This window comes from Ostrinia nubilalis, chromosome 7 (genome assembly GCF_963855985.1).
Source record: "Ostrinia nubilalis chromosome 7, ilOstNubi1.1, whole genome shotgun sequence".
NCBI lineage: Eukaryota > Metazoa > Arthropoda > Insecta > Lepidoptera > Crambidae > Ostrinia > Ostrinia nubilalis.
The window spans coordinates 17,248,533-17,268,814 of record NC_087094.1 but is presented as its reverse complement, the minus strand read 5'-3'; the positions used below and the strand labels follow the sequence as shown (position 1 = coordinate 17,268,814).

Below are 20,282 nucleotides of genomic sequence, written 5' to 3'. Positions count from 1 at the left end.
CATCACCCGTGACTTGTGGTCCGAATCGAACCCAACAATAACAAACCATAAAAATGTTTCTTCGTTTTTATTTTTTATTTCTTTTTCTAATAAGTTCTATTTGAGTCAACCAGCCTCTTATTGAATAATCTTGATATGAGAACTCACAAAACTGCTCCTCCGATTTAAATTTAATTAATTTATTTAACTTTTAGAAACAGAAGAAACGTCACTCACAGTATTCGGACCGTCTCCCGCGCGTTTCGTTTCGCTCAGAATATGTCAAATTTCTAGAACGTTCCGAACCCATGATCGATCAAGATACATTACAATGTTATTTTAATATAAACATTGAGGAAAATACTAGAAATAGCTAGAATTTAAATTAAAGAGCCTAAATATTAAGTTTTAAAAAAATTTAGTGTTGAATATTTAATTTCATTATACATTTCTTCTATACTAAAAGAATGGAACGTAACGCATTGATCTGTCAAACGGAGACATTCAAAAAGTGAGGTTATTTATTGCTCTGTGTACCAAAACAATGTAATTAATTTTAATAGAAGTTAATCAAAACTCAGTGAATCACTAACAATGACACAATCAAGTGACAAAGGAAATACTGCGCACTTTGTAATATGTGACCTTACGGTTCGTTGGAATGTTTGTTTGTGGAAATCGGTAAGTATTCAATCTTGCCAAAAAAAGGTGTTACAATAACACAAGCATTAAGGCCGGGTAGCAGAGAAAATGGCGAAAATGAGGTTTTCATTTTTCATTTTTGAGGTACTAAACAGTAAAATTAAAGGCTAAAATTTTTATTGGGCATAGTTGAGGATATTTTCTAGGGCTATTAACGGATGGAAACACGATTTGATGAAGTTGACTCGATAGAATAAATTCCCAAAGTTACCTCTATTCGTTTTCTATTTATGGTTTTATTTTTAAAATAAGCGATTTGAGATTCTAAATCTTTTACTAAACGAAAGTTCAGAAATAACTTGAGGGCTTTTAACGGATGAAATTTTTATATTGCGTCTTATTTAGTTGCTATGTTAAAAAATGTGGAAAAAATCGTCCATGACGGCTTGGACAATCTCAATCAGTCGCGCGGTGGCGCTTACGGAGGACGGACGCGTGTCAGTTTTTTGGCCGTGACAGTTCGCGATTTGTCAATATTTTTGACAATGATGACTTTGATGAGTCACAGTATAATAATATCAGTGTTACTGGAGAAAGCTTAAATTTTTGATAATTAAGAATTATCAATTTTGTCTTCCTATTGAAATTTTAATCGTTCGCATCCTTTTAAACGAAGACTCTACTCATGATACATAGTACATTCCTCAAATATGAGACAAAACCAATGAGTTAAAATTACATTTTAATAGTACCTACATACAATCGTCTTACACTCTTTAGAAGAGCACACTGACACAAATAAATAATAAAAAATACTGTCTAAGGTCTGTAGCTAAAGATCTAAGCTGTAAGATAGAAGAATCTTCTAGCCAAAAAGATGGCAGATGCAGCAGATGTCAACGGATTTAAAACTGGAGTTCATGTGACTCCTTGTAGACTTGAGTGTCTAGAGCGTCCCTTCTTCCACCATGCGTAAGAATTTTCACAAAAATACTGTCTAAGGTCTGTAGCTAAAGGTCTACGCTGCAAGATGGAAGAATCTTCTAACCAAAAAGATGGCAGATGCAGCAGATGTCAACGAATTTAAAACTGGAGTTGATGTGACTCCTTGTAGACTTGAGTGTCTAGAGCGTCCCTTCCTCCACCATGCGTAAGAATTTTCACAAAAATAATGTCTAAGGTCTGTAGCTAAAGGTCTAACCCGTAAGATAGAAGAATCTTATAGCCAAAAACATGGAAGATGCAGCAGATATCAACGGATTTAAAACTGGAGTTCATGTGTATCCTTGTAGTATTGAGTCTCTAGAGCAGTGGTTCTTAACCTTTTAGTCATGAGGACCATTTTACCAAATTTCTGTCTTGTCAGGGGCTTGATAGTGTACGAGTTTAAACCAATGTCGCGACAAGACACAGTTAATGAGTGCAGCAACAACTATAGATATAAATGTCGTGGGGCCGACTGGGCTTTTTTCAGTACTCTTTTTGCGTCTCATGCTAAAGATTTTACTCGTGCCGACCTGAGCGCGACTGATAGTGCAGAAATTATGTCCGATACTTTTACGTATTGTGCAGATGTTGCGATTGGTCGCGCTCCAACTAGAGGTGTACGTAGATGTGATTGGTGGAATAAATCGCTGGTAGAAATTAGGAAAAATTTTCGCCGGGCTCGCCGTAAGCTTAACACACTTCGAAAGGCAAATGTTACTGGGGATGCATATGAAAATGCTTTATGTTCTTTGAGGGTTGCCAGGTCCCATTATCGAGCTGCTGTAACTAAAGCCAAGGGCGTATTACTGCGGAAAACAGTCGAGAGATTAGAAAAAGAGGGTCCGTGGTCTCCGATATATCATGAATTCAAAGCTAACCGTAAATTAGATATTGCTTATATTTCTAACATAAAAATTAACAACACTCATACGGTGGGTGTAGAGGAAACAACAGGTGCTCTTCTTAACGCGCTTATACCCGACGATAGTGTGTCTGACGATAACGATTATCATCGGGATGTCAGAGATGCTGTTGCGGTGCTGCCTGAGTCGCCTGTGTCTTCTATTCCTAGCCTTGATGAGTTTTACGATATAGTAAATAGTTTACCCTTAAACAAAGCATCGGGCGAAGATAAAATATCAAATAAAATGATTAAAGCAGCGTGTAAATCAGCCGGAACGGATATTCTTAATGTTATTTAATAAAATAATTCTTAATAATTCCAAATACTTATTGTAAAGAAAACGTAATAACTTTTAAACTAAGCGGTATATCCTGATAAAATAAAAACAGTAATAATGCTAAATAACAGGCGATACTAAAAAAATACATACAATACACAAAAAATGCCAACAAATAATAAAAAATGATACTTTTTGAAAAAAATCTGCTTAAAAATTCGTGTTTTTTTGGTTATTTGATAAATTTCTCCAAAAAATGCCCCTATAGCAGGTGGTTTTTATTGTTTCGTATTATTCTCTGTCGTATCACCTTTGTAAAACCAAAAATTGCATGTCTCTATCCCTATCACAACATTTGCTATGATCGTTTGAACTAAGCCTCTCCGGGCGCGCCATTTTATTTTATTTTTTATTTTATTTTATTTATTTGGTTTACCAATAATTGTTACACCAATGCTTACAAAAAATTAGATAACAATAACTTAGAACTAAGTGCACAATAATAGTACGGTAAACACTGCATGCATGAAAGATTGACACGGTACACTTTTAAAGGTGTATATAATAAATATATACAGGGTGACTGGAACTGAACCCGCCATAGCTAATATGCGTATAGAGGAGGTCATTTGCTAATTATTGAACCTTACTTTCTGTGACTAAAGTTTTATAGTTTAGGAGATATGTCAATTTTTATACTTTTTTCAGATTTTTCCGAAATTTGACCTAAAAACTGCTTAAATTTTTTTTCTCGTGTGATTTCAACAGTTTTTTTTATTTGATATTAGTATCGAATATGTCTTCATTCAAATAAAATAAATTTCTGATCCAGATAATGACTGAATAGCTAGTTACGAGCCGCCAAAGTCTAACAAAAGTACAAACCGCAATAAAAAATTCTACTTTGAATTCGATTGAAACAAAAATTAATGGTGATAATGGATTGCCAATAATCTTAAAAATATCTCTAGCTTCTCTCCTTTCCAATGATATATTACACGTTGTAATTAGATATTGAAATTTGTCAAAAATTCAAAGTTTATGGAAGAAAATGGAGTAATAATACAAAAATTATCCATACAAAGTTGGTTTTGAATTTTTTTAAACTCTTTTCTTCATAATGTGATTATTATTTTTAAATTCATTTTTCAAAAAACACATAAAAATAGTTATGAAAAGGAGTATAGCAGAAAATATGAGATATTTGAAGAAACTTTGTATGGATAATTTTCGTATTATTACTCCATTTTCTTCCATAAACTTTGAATTTTTAATAAATTTCAGTATCTAATTACTACGTGTGATATATCATTGGAAAGGAGAGAAGGTAGAGCTATTTTTAAGATCAATGGCAATCCATTATCACCATTAGTTTTTTTTTTAATCGAATTCGAACTTGAATTGTTTATCGTGGTTTGTACTTTTGTTGAACTTTGGCGGCTCGTAACTAGTTATTGAATCATTATCTAGATCTGAAATTTATTTTATTTGACTAAAGGTTTATTCGATATTAGTATCAAATAAAAAAATCGGTTAAAATCATGCAAGAAAAAAAAATTAAGCAGTTTTTAGGTCAAATTTCGGAAAAATCTGAAAAAAGTATAAAAATTGACATATCTCCTAAACTAGAAAACTTTAGCCATAGAAAGTAAGGTTCAATAATTAGCAAATGACCTCCTCTATACGCGTATTAGCTATGGCGGGTTCAGTTCCAGTCACCCTGTATATAATATTAAAAAAGTGAGGCTCATCAACATTAATTTAGATGATGAAGTTGGTATTTAAGCCTGTTCAAAGAGGTGCAAAAAATATCTATATCCCCATTAATATTGTTATTAAGCTTACAGAGCCTCGGGACTGGTGAGTTAAAGCCCAGTACCGTCTTACGGAAAGGAGGATATAGAAAATTAATGGGATTTCTGGGATACCTTGTGGGAACTCTGAATTTAAATTTGGATAGAAGATCTGGACAGTTAATATTACCATTTAGGACTTTAGACAAAAATAATATGTCATGAATGGTTCTTCTGCTCTCTAAAGTTTTTATTTTAAAGTAATCGAGTCGTGAAGCATATCCATCAACCCTTTTGGCAATGCCTGCAGAGTAAGCTAAATGGTAAAGAAAGCGTTTTTGTATTCGCTCTATTCTGAGGCTGTGTACAGCATAATGAGGGCGCCACACGACACAGCAGTATTCAATCAAACTACGTACCAGTGAATTAAATAGAGTAATCTTAGTTTCTGCTTTCCTAAATGATTTGGAATTTCGCATTATAAAGCCTAAACATTTTGACGCTTTCTTGATGACTGCATCGATGTATGGGACAAATGTTAGCTTTCTGTCAATCAGGACTCCTAGGTCCCTTACAATATCAACTACATTGAGGGGTGAACCGTTCATGGAGTAACTATGAACAAATGGTTTAATCTTCCGGGTAAAAGTAATTTGTGAGCATTTTTTAATGTTAAGTTCCATGCCGTTGTTTGCGCACCAACATAGCAGTTTGTCAATGTCGCTTTGGAGCAGTAAGGCATCTTCCAGTCTTTCCACCGTCCGTGTTAATTTAAGGTCATCTGCAAATAAGTATGGCGTAGAATGACTAAAGCATTCGGGCAGGTCATTGATGAAGATGTTAAATAGAACCGGTCCCAGATGTGACCCTTGAGGTACACCTGAGGTTATTTGAAAGATGTTAGACTTATAACCATTGACTACCACGTAAAAATGCCTGTTAGACAAGTAAGAATCCAACCATTTAAGAAAAGAACCTGTGAAACCGTAGGCGGACAGTTTCTGCTTTAATACGTAATGTGAAACCTTGTCAAATGCCTTACTAAAATCGGTATAAATCGTATCTACCTGTTTGTTGGAATCCACCGACTCTATAGTATTTTCGATAAATGTCACTAAATTGCTGCATGTGGATCTAGCAGAAGTAAAGCCATGTTGACTATCAGACAAATATTTCTTGAAATAATTTTGTATCTTTGGTGTTGTTAAGGCTTCGAAAACTTTACCTAGTGTAGGGAGTATTGATATAGGCCTGTAGTTGGTCACAATGTCTTTAGATTCCGCCTTATGTATCGGAACCGGCCATTCAACGCTTCGTTAACAACGAAACTGAAAATGGCTCTAGATTTGTAATTTTGATAAAGACAAGTTAGATTTCAAGTAGAAACAAAAGATTTCGAAGTAAAATGAGCATTTTAGTTAAAATTAAAATTGTCCCTACCTGTAGAGGAGAATAATGTTGTGGTAGGCCTTTGTTCAAACTATCATAGCAAATGTTGTGATAGGGATAGAGACATGCAATTTTTGGTTTTACAAAGGTAATACGATAGAGAATAATACACAACAATAAAAACCACCTGTTATAGGGGCATTTTTTGGAGGAATTTATCAAATAACCAAAAAAACACGAATTTTTAAGCAGATTTTTTTCAAAAAGTATCATTTTTTATTATTTGTTGGCATTTTTTGTGTATTGTATGTATTTTTTTAGTATCGCCTGTTATTTAGCATTATTACTGTTTTAATTTTATCAGGATATACCGCTTAGTTTAAAAGTTATTACGTTTTCTTTACAATAAGTAATTAGAAGAAAAAAAATTCTATAAAACATTAAAAAAAAATCTCAAAATTTTTTTGACCTCTTTTTTGTCGATAAAAATAGGTCTAGTTTCATCTATTTTCATATGTACACTTTAACGTGACTCACACTGTATTTATTCGATTCTAAAATATATTCCCAAAAATTTTGAAAGTTGTTTTAATTTGTATCACTTGGATATGATTTGTATTAGAAAGTGCTGTGAGTGTGATGCTTGAACGGAAGGAAGTCAACCTAACCTAACCAACTGCGTATTTCTATACTGTGTAGTCGCGAGAGCTCTTTGGCGCGCTGTCTTCGGCGAAGTATTGCGCGCGCAGATTTTGACAGCGCGAAATACCTACTGTAGCAGAAATACCAAGCCTTAAGTTGCTTACTTTGGGGCTAGCTGGCGCTGTGTGAAATTGTCCAAAGATTTATTTATTTATTATTTATTTTTAGGATTTAAAGTTTGGCCTTTTGATTTATTTTACGCTTTTATTTGAAATTGCCGATACAGTCGCTATATTTTCGTGGAACATACGCAATGCGGGATCTATTGCAGTAAGTTTAAAAGGTTACAAAAATATCAGTATTTCTATTTCAAAATAAACCTACATACAGAGGTATGCATATTGATGCATCTTCTAATTCTCGTTAAACAACTTTAGATTTTTTTTCCGAAGCAAAAACGTAACCATACCCACAAAACGCGAGCCCACATTTGTATCTGCACTAAGGCGATCATGGTTACCGTAACAGAATAAGTACAACAAACAATACTTCAAACAACAACAACAAGAGACAAACAATAAACAAAACTTCAGTAACTTACTTAAATAACAATTTAAACAAAATTAGAACGTAGATCGTTCGAGACGTTTTTGGGCGGGACCGCGAATTAATTCAATTGTCATAATGGCCGTATTCTTCAAGTAATTGTGGAAGTTTGTTTGTTTGTTCGATTGCAGGCGTTATCCGACGCGTGTAATTGGGCAAACAGGGTGGGGTAATTGCCCTAGTTCTCGTCAAAGCACCACCAAAATACTTTTAAATACTTTTGGTGCATTGTTGTTGTACACCAAATGTGACCGCAGAATTTTTTCTAACAGAAAACTAAAATAGTTAAAGTTTACTGACAATAATTATGTTCTTATTCAATCCTATTCGCTAAATCATACTAATGTAATCTCATCTCATTACTTCGATGTTTATGCATGAGTCGGTAGGAGTAGGTAATTATCAGTCTCATTCCTACAATGATCGCTAGCAAGAAATGGAGAAACCTACACAAAACTACAAATAATTGGAGTGCTTACCCTAAATTTAAAGGTTTGCGAAAGTCGCCCTCAATTCCTTTGTGGTCCATTCGTTGTACTTTTAATTTGTTTCAGTATTAAATTACCCTCTTACGTGCGTCTTTAATTACTTTTCGACCGGCCCCAGAAATATTGAGGCAAAGTTTCCTTGAAAATTTCCACTTCGAACGCAATTACGAACTTATTGCCGTAATAAAGTATAACTGGTACAGAAACATTTATAGGGCCGTTCTGGCATGCACACGAACTTCGCTCCTTTGCCTTATTATGAAACGAATGAACAGATTTTTTCGCAAAAACAGCAAGTAATTTTTGTCAATAAATGAACGTTTGAAATAAGCATCAACCTACTAAGTCAGTCATTTTTGTTTCATTCCCCTTTTTAGGGTTCCGTATTTGGATTGATCTATTACTAAGTCAGACCGATGCTTTCACGTAGCAACTCAGATACCTCAAACATTATCATAAATCCCTTTTTTGTTTACAAACCATAACCCAAAAAGTACTAAGTAGGTACTTAAAACCAAAATAACCAATACAGTGAAAAATGTATATCTCCAGCGCCTAACCGCAATTAAGGACAGGCTCCCCGGGGACACCTGACCCGGTCCCTGGATATCGATATTAGTGCTGCACCTGCGCTATATGGGCGAATTAAAACTTATTGATTAATGGCCAAGGAAAGGTACCTATCCCTTTAGGTAGACTAGGTAAAGTTTGAGTGAGCCTTAAAGTTTTCCCAGCGGGAGAAAAAAAGAGGTTTTTCTTAAAATGAAATGACAGTTATTAATGTTTCTTAAGTGTTAGACTCGTTAAAAAAGGGTACACTAGGGATTCCTTTTTATATTGAAGACTTTTTCCAATATTTGGATATGCTTCAGACCTTGAGAGTAGGGTATTGTTAACTTATTACAAAAAATATTCATTGTGATATTAAATATTCCTCGATTCGTGTCGTTAGGCAAGACCCAGTATAAAAAGGATGGTTTATTTTTAACAGAAACAACAAAGCAACCAAACGGTCCCGAATACAGCGACCTAAGTACCTACTTATTAACTACACTCGGCATCAAATAAATCGCACCTCCCGCGACAAGCACTTATCAAACGTAGGGGAGACCTAGGAGAGTTGTGACAATTTTTACTTTAGGGGCCATATCTCGCTCAAAAAACATTCCACAACTATGAATCATACAAATTAATGTAGCGCCGTTCCTTCTGTTTTCAAAACAATCACCAAAGTTAACTAAAGTATTAGGGTTTCTAAGAAAATCACCAAAATCTTAGACCACTCCCTCTGTCACAACTCTCCTAGCACCGAGGTAAGTTGTGACAGGTACCGAGGTGAGTTGTGACAGCATTGTATTTCATCTATTGGACATAAAAATACCATAATACTCAATCAAATATGATTTTTTTGCAAAAAAGTACTTTAATCATCCTTAAGTAACAATTAAAACAAATAGTTATAGGATGTCGTTACACAGATTGAGCCACATTTCTCCAGCTTTCATTTTTCTCCCACACTGGATTTTTTTAATTATATTTTTTAGCTAATATAGTCACTTAATATATTTTCTTCCTCTTCTGTAAAAATAAAATAGTCGCGGTGGTATAATCCATGGACGGAGCTTCGCCTTCTGGGTTTACTTCATAAGCCTCTTTCTTCTTAATATATTTTATCTTGAAAAGTTTAGATTGTAAGAGTGCGACCTCTTACAATCTAAACTTTTCAAGATAAAATATATTAAGAAGAAAGAGGCTTATGAAGTAAACCCAGAAGGCAGCATATTATTTTAAACCTTAACCCTTTTTAACCTAATCACTTCATAAGCTAGGTCCTATATTTCGACTCCAACAAGCAGTTCCTCTATATGGCATTCATGTATATTTATTAGGCATTCAGAATCAAAAAAGTAGCAGCAGGCAATTATACAAATTATGAACCTACTAACACACAAAAAAACATCTAAAAACATCGTGGAAATGGCCCATCAGAAAAATTAAGTAAGCTAGGAGAGTTGTGACAGGCTGTCACAACTCTCCTATGTGTTTAAAATGACGACTTGGTTCGAATAATAATTTTTATTTTCTAAACAGGATGCGCTCACAAAATATCAGTGATACATTTTGAGACCTGAATAACCATGCAACTTAAGAAAAAATAACACAACAGTGCACATTATACTAAAACATGATATAAACTTAAATAAAATTTTGACGAAAAACTTACTTTTCGCATTTTTTTAGTACACAGACGTCATATTTACGTAACCGAGCCTCTAGCGCCGCCCACAGGTACTTAGTCAAGAAGAGCGTCTTAAAAGCGACAAACAAGCGTTTTTACCAGCTTCCTACTATATTAAGTAAGGAGAAATCGTCCTTGTCACAACTCACCTCTGTCACAACTCTCCTAGGTCTCCCCTATGCATCCCCACTTCCCACCAACATCGGTACCATTTGAATGCCTAGTTCTAAACTTCATATCATTAAAGGAAAGGTTTTTACCCCAAAAATGTGTCTTTACAAGGATCCAGAGTCACTTCTTCAAAAAATAGTTAGTTACGCTATAGCCATTTTTTATGATTATAAAACTGTTAAGTTGGGATTAATCGCTATCCTTCTGTTAAAGAGGACACGTGAGATCTTTATTTGGTTTTATAACCATAAAAATTGGTCTAATTGATCCCATAGGTGAGCCCAAAGTGAGGTCTATTTTCAAGTCACATTTATGGTATATCTTAATCATTTATTTAGAAATGAAATGTATTTTTCTTTAAAGACATTTATTGGGCTTTCAAATAACACCAATATTGTTGGGATACCATTATTGTGTCAGAAGAAAATCTTTAAAGTTCGCGTCGCGGAAGGTGCGGTTTATTTGATGTTGAGTGTATATTAACAAGAGCTTTACATAACATCAAGTACCGAATTAGTCTACGGATTAAGCGCGCGCGTCAAACAAAGACCTAACAAGGCACTAATCTGAAATGTAAATCTAATATCCTAATACACGGCTGACTTGAACTGAACATCATCTATCTTCTCTACAGATGAATACCTAAGATTACGGCAAATTTCCAGTGCCTATTTCACGAGCTTTGGTTTACTAGATTAAAGCTTAGCACGCATTGGAGTGAACAGATCTATTTTAAATATCTAGAATTAGTACCCAGACTATGGCATTCCCGTCCTTTCGAAAGCCAATAATATGGTTAATCGAACAATATCTTTCCTCGTAGCAATTAAAATTAATGAAACAGACAAGATATCGTAGGAAAATTTTCAGGGGTTCATTTTGTGTATGTACCTAATACCTAAATAAACAGAGGAAATGAAGAAAACTTTTACGGCTTAGTAAAGTAAGAGTACCTACCTACGTTCGTAAATGAAGCGGAGTTACGATTCACCATGAGCGATTCACACTAAGAACAATTTGATAAAAAGTTAAGCGGCTGAAAATAATTGTATCGTAATTTTCTTACAAAAATGCGACGGTAACATACGCCATCAAAAGACAGCTAGATCACAAAATATAACAGAAGGTAAACTCCATACTAAGCGCGCTCGAGCCACGCACACATAGACACCGCTCACGTACGCGTTATCAAGACTGTCTCGGACGAATGCGAGGCGCGACTGCGTTCGCTTGAGTGACGCTGCTCACGCATTTGTGAAATTATTTTTTTTGTGCGAAAATGAGTGAACAAAAAAAAGGGGTATTATAACATTTGTTAAGTAGATAGTTGCTTACACTCAACATTAAAAACTAAATTTTCGTTTTTTAAACTACCAATTTTTAGGAATTATTGGATAATAGTGTCAACCACCCAACTACATACTACGTCATACTACTTCCTTCTCGTGTATTTGTTTGCAAACTATTACTATAATAATAACGTACTAAACATATCTACATAATTTACGTCGATAATGTGGATATCTGTTATTGTCTTTCTTTCATAGTATTAAAAGTTTAATTTTTCTATCATAACGAAATAAACGCAACACATGACAAGACAACCCTAGCGCGACGGCCGAGCGCAGGTATGCGAAGCGAAGTACATACATGAGTTTACCTTCTGTTATATTTTGTGGCTAGATTCTTTAAAAGATCACGATCGCGGTTTTCATCGTATCATGTCGCGTAAGCCGAAAATCTACAAGGCCAAACGACAAACTTCCCCCGTGTATCTGAGGCTTTATACCGATGGGGCCGTGTGTCTTCTGTCACAGCGAACGTAATTTATACCTATTCTAATGAATCGCTCCTGTTATTAGCAACGGTACGTTTGAATATTCATAAAATAGGCTGACTTCAGATTTACTTCATGATGACAAAATTAATTATCAAGTCTAAAATCCGAATTATTTAACGGTAGCAGTTAGGTCGTAGGTCTATCTGATTAGACATAATAGATAAGAAAACACTTTAGATAAAGTCAGTATGAGTATTATTTACGCTGCAGTGCAAAAATGCACAATCATAAAATATTACATTGCTAAGTAAAAATTATTCCAGTTTAAAAAAATCCTGTTAAAAAAACTTAGAACCTAAAGGACCTGTAAATGCTAAAAATAACACACACATAGTAAGCACGCCGCCTAAACACCTGTAAAATACTGAAAAACACACATGTCCTACCTACTCTACATTAAAGTAGCTAAAATAAAACCGTACCTGTAAACACATAATAATAAAAATTCAAAAAGCCGTAAATAAAACAAGAACATTGATAAAAATAAAAAGACTCACCCCAGTCAGCAATCAGCATCAGCGACCAGGATCAGCTACCCGCGGCAGGAATGAAGGCACGAACACACTTATCACTGCGAAAGAAATTGATGGTTAGAAATGAACCATTAAAACAACTGTTTTCTTGTAACTATTCTCTTATTACTTTCTGTATTAAAAGAAAGAAATAAAAAGGTACAAACAAGTAGGTACAAAATAAAAACACAAGTATAATCATCATCATCATCATCATTTCAGCCATAGCGCCATAGGACGTCCACTGCTGAACATAGGCCTCCCCCAATGACTTCCACATCGCACGGTTGGTAGCGTATTAAGTGTAAGTATAATTATGTATAACAAAACCGTTTTAATCTAAGTGTAGCCCACATTCATTGTATTAATATTTCACAGAAACATAATAAACTCATAAAACTAATTTTATTTTTGTAAGTAGACTTCTAAAAAGCACTTTTACTCGTCCCAAAATTAACTCTTCCACTGCTTCGAGACATTAATGTGCCAGTACTGAGAAAAGGTAGCGCAAGAATCTCAGTAACTATTTGTCAGCCTCTTTTTCAAGGGTCAGTCTCAGTCTATAAAATAGTAGGTATTCGTTCGTTCGTTTCAGCCTATGACGTCCACTACTGGACAAAGGCCTCTCCCAAGGATTTCCATTACATAAAATAGTACCTACATAGTTATACAGGGTGTCCCGTAATGTAACGTCAAGCCGGAACTGGGTGTTGAGGCAAGTTATGCTGGTTATCAGAAAAATATAAAAAAAAATCTATGTGGCATATTTTAAAAATAATAGGCATTTTAAAAAAATCAAAAAATTCTACTCCAGGTGACGGTCCTTTTACTCGTGTTGCCACAAATCTTCACTTTTTCCAAATTTTTTTTTTGTTATGTAACCCTGAATAATGCTTCTCTAAATTTTTATCAAAATTACAAAACCAGCTGCTCCAACTTGGATGAAAAAAATACATTATTCCCAAAAAAAATATCAAAATAAAAATTTTGCCTAGTTTAAACTGACTGTACTGAAAAAAAATTGTACTACGCGAGTGTGGCAAGTGACGTCATAATTTGGCGCATTTAGTAAGGATTCCAAAATGGTATAACACTTTGTAAAATCTTGCTGTAACTGTCGACAATTTTTGTTTATTGGAAATAATCCCGTTTTTAATTTTATCTACCTTGGTTAAAAATATTATTCTAATGTGCCCAAAATTCAAGTTTCTGGCTTAAGTGAGGTGGAGAAGCCATTTTAAAAGGTATGAGCGGGACGGAGACGGCCATCTTACCAAGCAGGGATGTTATGGATATCCGTAACCGTAACCGAAACTATCGGATATCCGAAATAAAAAAATATCCATAACCATAACCGAAACTGATTCAAAAGTTACGGATAGTTTCGGATAAAGGCCAAACTGCAAAACTCTATGAAATCTGCAGTATACACGCCACAGCTGCAATGCCGCGCTGCCGATTTCATAGTTTTGCAGTTTGCGGTTGCAGTTTGCGGTCTGCGGCCCGTCTTGGAATTGTACCTTAAATCTTAATATTTGTTACCAACTTGTCTGGCATTCGCTGGCACCATCTAATATGCCAGCCTGTTTTACCTTTATCATACATAGGTGTCGTCTTAGTTGGTACATAAAGTAGCTATGTGGGTCACGCTCACGCAGCATCTTGCTATTTGTATTATACCTACATTTTTGAAATTCTAATAATTCCGATACCGAAATTATCCGAGACTTTCGGATAATCTGAAATGATTTCATATCCGTGACCGTAACCGAAACCGGTATAATATTATTCTAATATCCGTAACCGTATCCATAACCGAAACTTCATATCCTTATTATCCCTGTTACCAAGTACAAGTGCAGGCAGAGCAGGTAGTAAAGGCGCGCGCGCACGGGTGACTTTTGTCACAGTATGTCAACTACTAATTACTGTCATGGTGAATTTTGGGCACATTAGAATAATAATTTTTAACCAAGGTAGATAAAGTTAAAAACGGGACTATTTCCAAAAAACCAAAAATTGTCGACAATTATAGCAAAAATTTACCAAGTGTTATACCATTTTGGAATTCTTACTAAATGCGCCAAATTATGACGTCACTTGCCACACTCGCGTAGTACATTTTTTTTTCAGTACAGTCAGTTTAAACTAGGCAAAATTTTTATTTTGAATTTTTTTTTTGGGAATAATGTATTTTTTTCATCCAAGCTGGAGCAGCTGGTTTTGTAATTTTGATAACAATTTAGAGAAGCATTATTCAGGGTTACATAACAAAAAAAAAAATTTGGAAAAAGTGAAGATTTGTGGCAACACGAGCAAAAGGACCGTCACCTGGAGTAGAATTTTTTGATTTTTTTTAAATGCCTATTATTTTTAAAATATGCCACATAGATTTTTTTTAATATTTTTCTGATAACCAGCACAACTTGCCTCAACACCCAGTTCCGGCTTGACGTTACATTACGGGACACCCTGTATATTATTGATACGAATGAGCTAAGCAGATTGGTAGGCAGTAATGATCCCGTAGGGCAAGTGACCCGGTTGTGGCCACCGACCCCTTTGTGGCCATTTAGAACTTCAAATCGTTATAACTAAGGCAAAGACAATTACTCTATGGTTTACGGGAATAAAAATATCTAATATTAGCAACACTGATAGCGTTAACAGCTTTGATGTGTCAAGCTTCACTTCAATCCAACAAGTCATTATTTTTTGAGAAGCGTCAATTGTTTTAAGTCTTAGCAAAAAGGCTAAGGCGAGCGGGTGAGTAAACAATCATTATTTTTTAAATCCTTCTTATTTTTTTAAATGTTGATGTTAATCCTTAATAAAGAATACACTGTCTAAGTGGTTCTCATGAAATTTTATCGCTATTTGTTTATTAAGTGGGTTTATGAGAGGTGGCCACTAATGGAGCCAGAATAATTGAATTTTCCCATCTTTGGCCACATGACTGGCCAAAAGTGGTGCACGTAGAACCCCACTTTTGGCCATTTAGTTTTTATCGTGATTTTTCAATTTAATTACTTAGCTATTTTGATATAAGTAATCTATTCATTTTCAGAGTTACGATTATAATGCCTCCATCGAAACCAAATACTAAAAAAAATCGGTGTTGTGAAAAGAAAATTGTTCCAGTACTCACCGCATAAAACCTATACTATAGGTTAATATTGATCTCCTTAATTGTAATTTCAATTCAAGCTGAGATATTATAATTCATACTAGCGGCCGCCCGCGACTTCGTACGCGTGGATCCCGTTTTACCCCCTTCATTTATCTTACGCGGTTTAGATTTTTTCATACAAATGTTTTTTCCCGCTAACTCCCGTAACCGTGGGAATTTTGCAATATCCTGTTGTAACTAAGCTTTAAGTTTACTAAGGTACCTGGCTACCTGCATGCTACCGGGAACAGGAATTAGCGGGAAAATCCTTTTGTATGAAAAATTTAAACCTTTTAAGTTAGACGCTTGAAATTTGCAAGCGGTTATCTTAAACGGTTTAAATTTTTCATACAAAAGGATTTTCCCGCTAATTCCTGTTCCCGTGGGAATTCCTAAGTATACTATAACCTGCCCAGGAGTATGAAGAACAATTTACCAAGTTTCGTTATAATCCGTCGAGTAGTTTTTGTTTCTATAAGGAACATACAGACGGACGGACAGACAGACAGACAGACAAAAATTTTACTGATTGCATTTTTGGCATCAGTATCGATCACTAATCACCCCCTGATACCTAGTTATTTTGAAAATATTATATTTAATGTACAGAATTGACCTCTTTACAGATTTATTATAAGTATAATAGATTTGTCGTCAATATTATGTTAGCTATTTTTCTCTAAATAAAGACTAATGGTCGTAAAATATGCTATTTTCGAATAAACTTTTTATTACTTTGAATTATCTGCTTTTTATTTTTGATGAATTTTGATGGCCAGAACTGGCACATGACTGTGGCCAGAAATGGGGTAAAGCTGGCCAAAAATGGCACAAATTCCCATATTTTTTTCTTTTCTACAGGACTATTTTTCCATTGAATCATTATGAAAAAAAATGTATCCTTAGGCTAGATCTAAATATATTTAATCACTTTTTACAAGAAATAAGTCCGTGATAACAAAAACTGTAAAATGATATAGCCTCAAAGTCTACAAAATTCTTAAAATGGCCAAAACCGGGTCACCTGCCCTACTTAATGTAACTGTAAAAACTGAATGATCGCTATTCAAAAACCCCGAGAAAACCCCGACCTCGGCGCTATTTGCCACTGCGGAAGAAAATGACGGTTAGGAAAAGAACAGCTTACATCTGGGTGTAATACAATACATTATTCAATGGCGCAGAAAGGTTCTGTAATGGAGGCCGCGTACCGGAAAACGCAGCGTGGGACGTCCACCTACAAGGTGGACCGACGACATCGTAAAGGTAGCAGGGAAGCGCTGGACGCAGGCCGCTACCAATCGATCAACATGGAAAGCATTGGGGGAGGCCTATGTTCAGCAGTGGACGTCCTATGGCTGAAATGATGATGATAATGATAATTCAATGGACAGGGAGCTGCAAACTAGTTAAATTTGTACAAATCTAAGAGCGGGGTAACGGAGTGTCGGGTTTATCGGAGAAATGAAGTGAGAAAGCGGAGCGGGTAAGCGGAGCGAGGATGCGTAGCGTGGATGCAGAGCAAGGAAGCTGTTAATCGAATAAAAAAGCTGTTGGCAAGAAAAACTCTGGCGACGGTATTGTTGGTATTTGTATTTCCACACGCAGTAGGTAGGATCTTGTTTTAATGGCTACTGATCGTTAGAAAGCAGCACGCACAGATGTAGCGCCATCTATGGTGCATTGTAAGAATTAGTTTGTCCCGACTCCCGGTAGTTCAGTAAGAAAGGAAGAACCATAGATGGCGCTTCACAAAAGTTGCTTATAAGTAAATAGAGGGCGCTAAATATTGGTAAGCCAAGCCAAGAATAAAATGTCTGGTCCGTGAGCACGTAGAATTTTGTCCAATGACCCCTAGCTACCCATCCTTATTCCTCGCGCGTATAGGTGTACCAGAATCTCATGGCAAATAGGGAAAATAAACTTTGTTGAGAGCAATACTGGGGAAATTGGAATAAACGATCTTGATACTGTTTAATTTTTTACTTTTATTACTTTAATATTAATGAACATGAAGTACGAATATACATTTTAGGTAGGTATGTGTATGAAGAATGTTGTTAGACATCAGGTTTTTAACATAGGAAAATGTCTTGGAAATTAAATAAATCGTATATTATTTTAAGTAACAAATTTTATTATGCATCATACTTTTAACTTATCACTTCATTCAGAACTAGAAAGCGATTCTAAGAACTCCACTTGCATTTCTTGTTCTTCAATAGACAGATGATCAAGATAAAGAGGTACTGTAAATAAATTGGTCTTCCAGCATTTCAATGGAGAAGTTCCTGATGTTAAAAAGACTATATTTCTCTGAATGGGATTAAAATATATACCAAAACTAAAAAGACGGTGAAGTTTTTTTTTTAAATCGATCAAGAAATGTCTGAGAAATAAATTATTTATATTACCTACTTTTCGCGTGGAACTGAAACATAGGCGGTGCCGTTCTTTTTGTATATGGCCAGGTCTGGGATATTTTGAAAAAAGGTTACAAAATTTTACTAAGAAAGAATCTTGAGTGACCCTAGCTGAAAAATTAAAAACTGCTAGATTTAAAAAAATGAACCTGACAACAGCACTGGCTGGATCAGGGGTAATTTACTGTTTGTACTCCGAATGACTGTCGTGAATACACCGATCAAAATGGCGTGAATAGTTATGCGCAACTTTAGGGCCCTGTAACTTATTTATTTGTAGAGATATTTTCATGATTATTTCACAATTATTATAAGTTTTACTTATATTTATTTCAAGTTTATTTAATGGAAACTTCTCCATTATTCAATCTTGCTTTGATGAAATCTTTTTCAATTTTCTTTACATGGTCATAACATCTGCACCAATTTGTGAGATATACCTGAAAACCCCGATAAAGCAGCTATTAAGTAAGAATAATATAAAAAAACACAACCCTCCTTCTGAAGCAGTTGGGTAATAAACTAAATGTATCAAAACATTTCAGTCCAACTTACTGTCAACTCGACGACGCGCTTTAGAATCAAAGATTGACTTTGAATTATTATGCCTTATTTTACAATTCACATTGAAAACAATATGCGTTGCTTGAACTTTTTCGACTTTTTCAGAAAAATAACAAATAGTCAAGAAGAGATTACAAAAATTTTGCAGCGGCTGACAGATTTCATAATTTTCTTTGACAGGTGACAATTAAACCATAGACAATTGCCATATGAAAAACACACTTTTCCAATATTTTTGTTTGCCATGAGATTCTGGTACACCTATAATTATGTTGCTATCGCGCTCGCACACTCACTGCGGGCGGGCGTCGCACAGTCGCGACAGCAATATAATTACGCGCGAGCGATAAGGATGGGTAGATGGGTCATTGGACAAAATTCTACGTGCTCACGGACCGGGTTTTAAAAGAATGACTACTCACAGTCAGTGATGGTCGCAGCACCACCGGCCGGAATCATCTACCCGCGGCAGCAGTGTAGGCAAGCGGGAAACAAATCGCGCATTCAAGCCTTTCTTTTCCGCGGCTTCGGCGCTATTTGTAACTGCGGAGAAAAATATTCAAATTCAAATATTTTATTCAGTAGGTACATAGGCCATGGGATTTTTTCTTTGAAATGAACCGTAACAACAACCTGACTTCTTGTGCTACTAAAAGAATAATAATTATTAATTGGATGTAGCACAGATTAGGCTGTTTGTCTAAAGGAGTCATAATATGGTGAAGTGGTGAGCGAGGTAAGAATCCACCAATAGAATTGCTTAAAATATCTGCTCCTCTTCAGTAGACAGGGAGTTACAAATTATTTTAAGTGCATACAAAATCGGGAAGCGGAGCGAAGCAGCGGAGCAGGGAAGCGGAACGTCGTAGAAGCGTGTCGGGGAAACGGAGCGCAAATCGAAGCTTGGATGGTAGCAGAGTAAATACAAATGAGTAGGTCATCGTCAGTGAGTGCGTACGCGCTGCATACGTATTGGCGCGCACTCACATACAAACGTTTCTATGACGATGACCTACTCATTTTTATTTACTCTGATGGTAGCCATCGCCATTTAATAAGGCGAGAAAAATGAACTTCGAAAAGAATGACTACTCACAGTCAGTAAGGGTCGCAGCATCAACGGCCGGGGACAGCTTATACCCGCTGCAGCAGTGTAGGCAAGCGGGAGACAAATCGTGCCATTAAACTCTTTCTTGTGCATGACCTCGGCGCCATTTGTCACTGCGGAAGAAATTGACGGTTAGGATAGTAATGAACCGTAACAACAGCTTACATCTGGGTGTCATACCAGTAATACACATTAAGGCCAACTACAAATGCAGCAAGGTAGCGGAGCGGTGACCGAAAAATCTACTAATAGAATTGCATTTTCTATGCTCCTCTACTTAGTTGACAGGGAGTAAAATTCAAACAAAACCGGAAAGCGGAACCAGAGTAAATAAAAATGAGTAGGTCATCTTCATAGAAACGCACCGAGCGCGGATTGTATGTGAGCGCGTCAATACGTATGCGGCGCGCACGCACACACTGACAAAATTTAGCGGGGATTAGCGGGGTGTTGCGCCGTGTTGTCATTTGTATTTACTTTGGCGGAACGAAGCAACGGAGCGGGGAAGCAGTGTGGAAACAGAGCGGGGAAGCGGAGTGTAAAGCGGAG

General features: G+C 35.8%; 1 long non-coding RNA gene across 1 annotated transcript in view; it reads right to left on the bottom strand.

Moving 5' to 3' along the window:
• LOC135073675 (uncharacterized) overlaps positions 1–19,131 on the bottom strand; it is a 229,748-nt gene extending 210,617 nt beyond the window's left edge. Inside the window, exons 1-2 of the long non-coding RNA XR_010257691.1 lie at positions 19,048–19,131; positions 12,455–12,528 (exon numbers count right to left, since the gene is read on the bottom strand). This is a non-coding gene — a long non-coding RNA (uncharacterized LOC135073675). The remainder of the gene's footprint in view (positions 1–12,454; positions 12,529–19,047) is intronic.
• Positions 19,132–20,282: the final 1,151 nt, after the last annotated feature.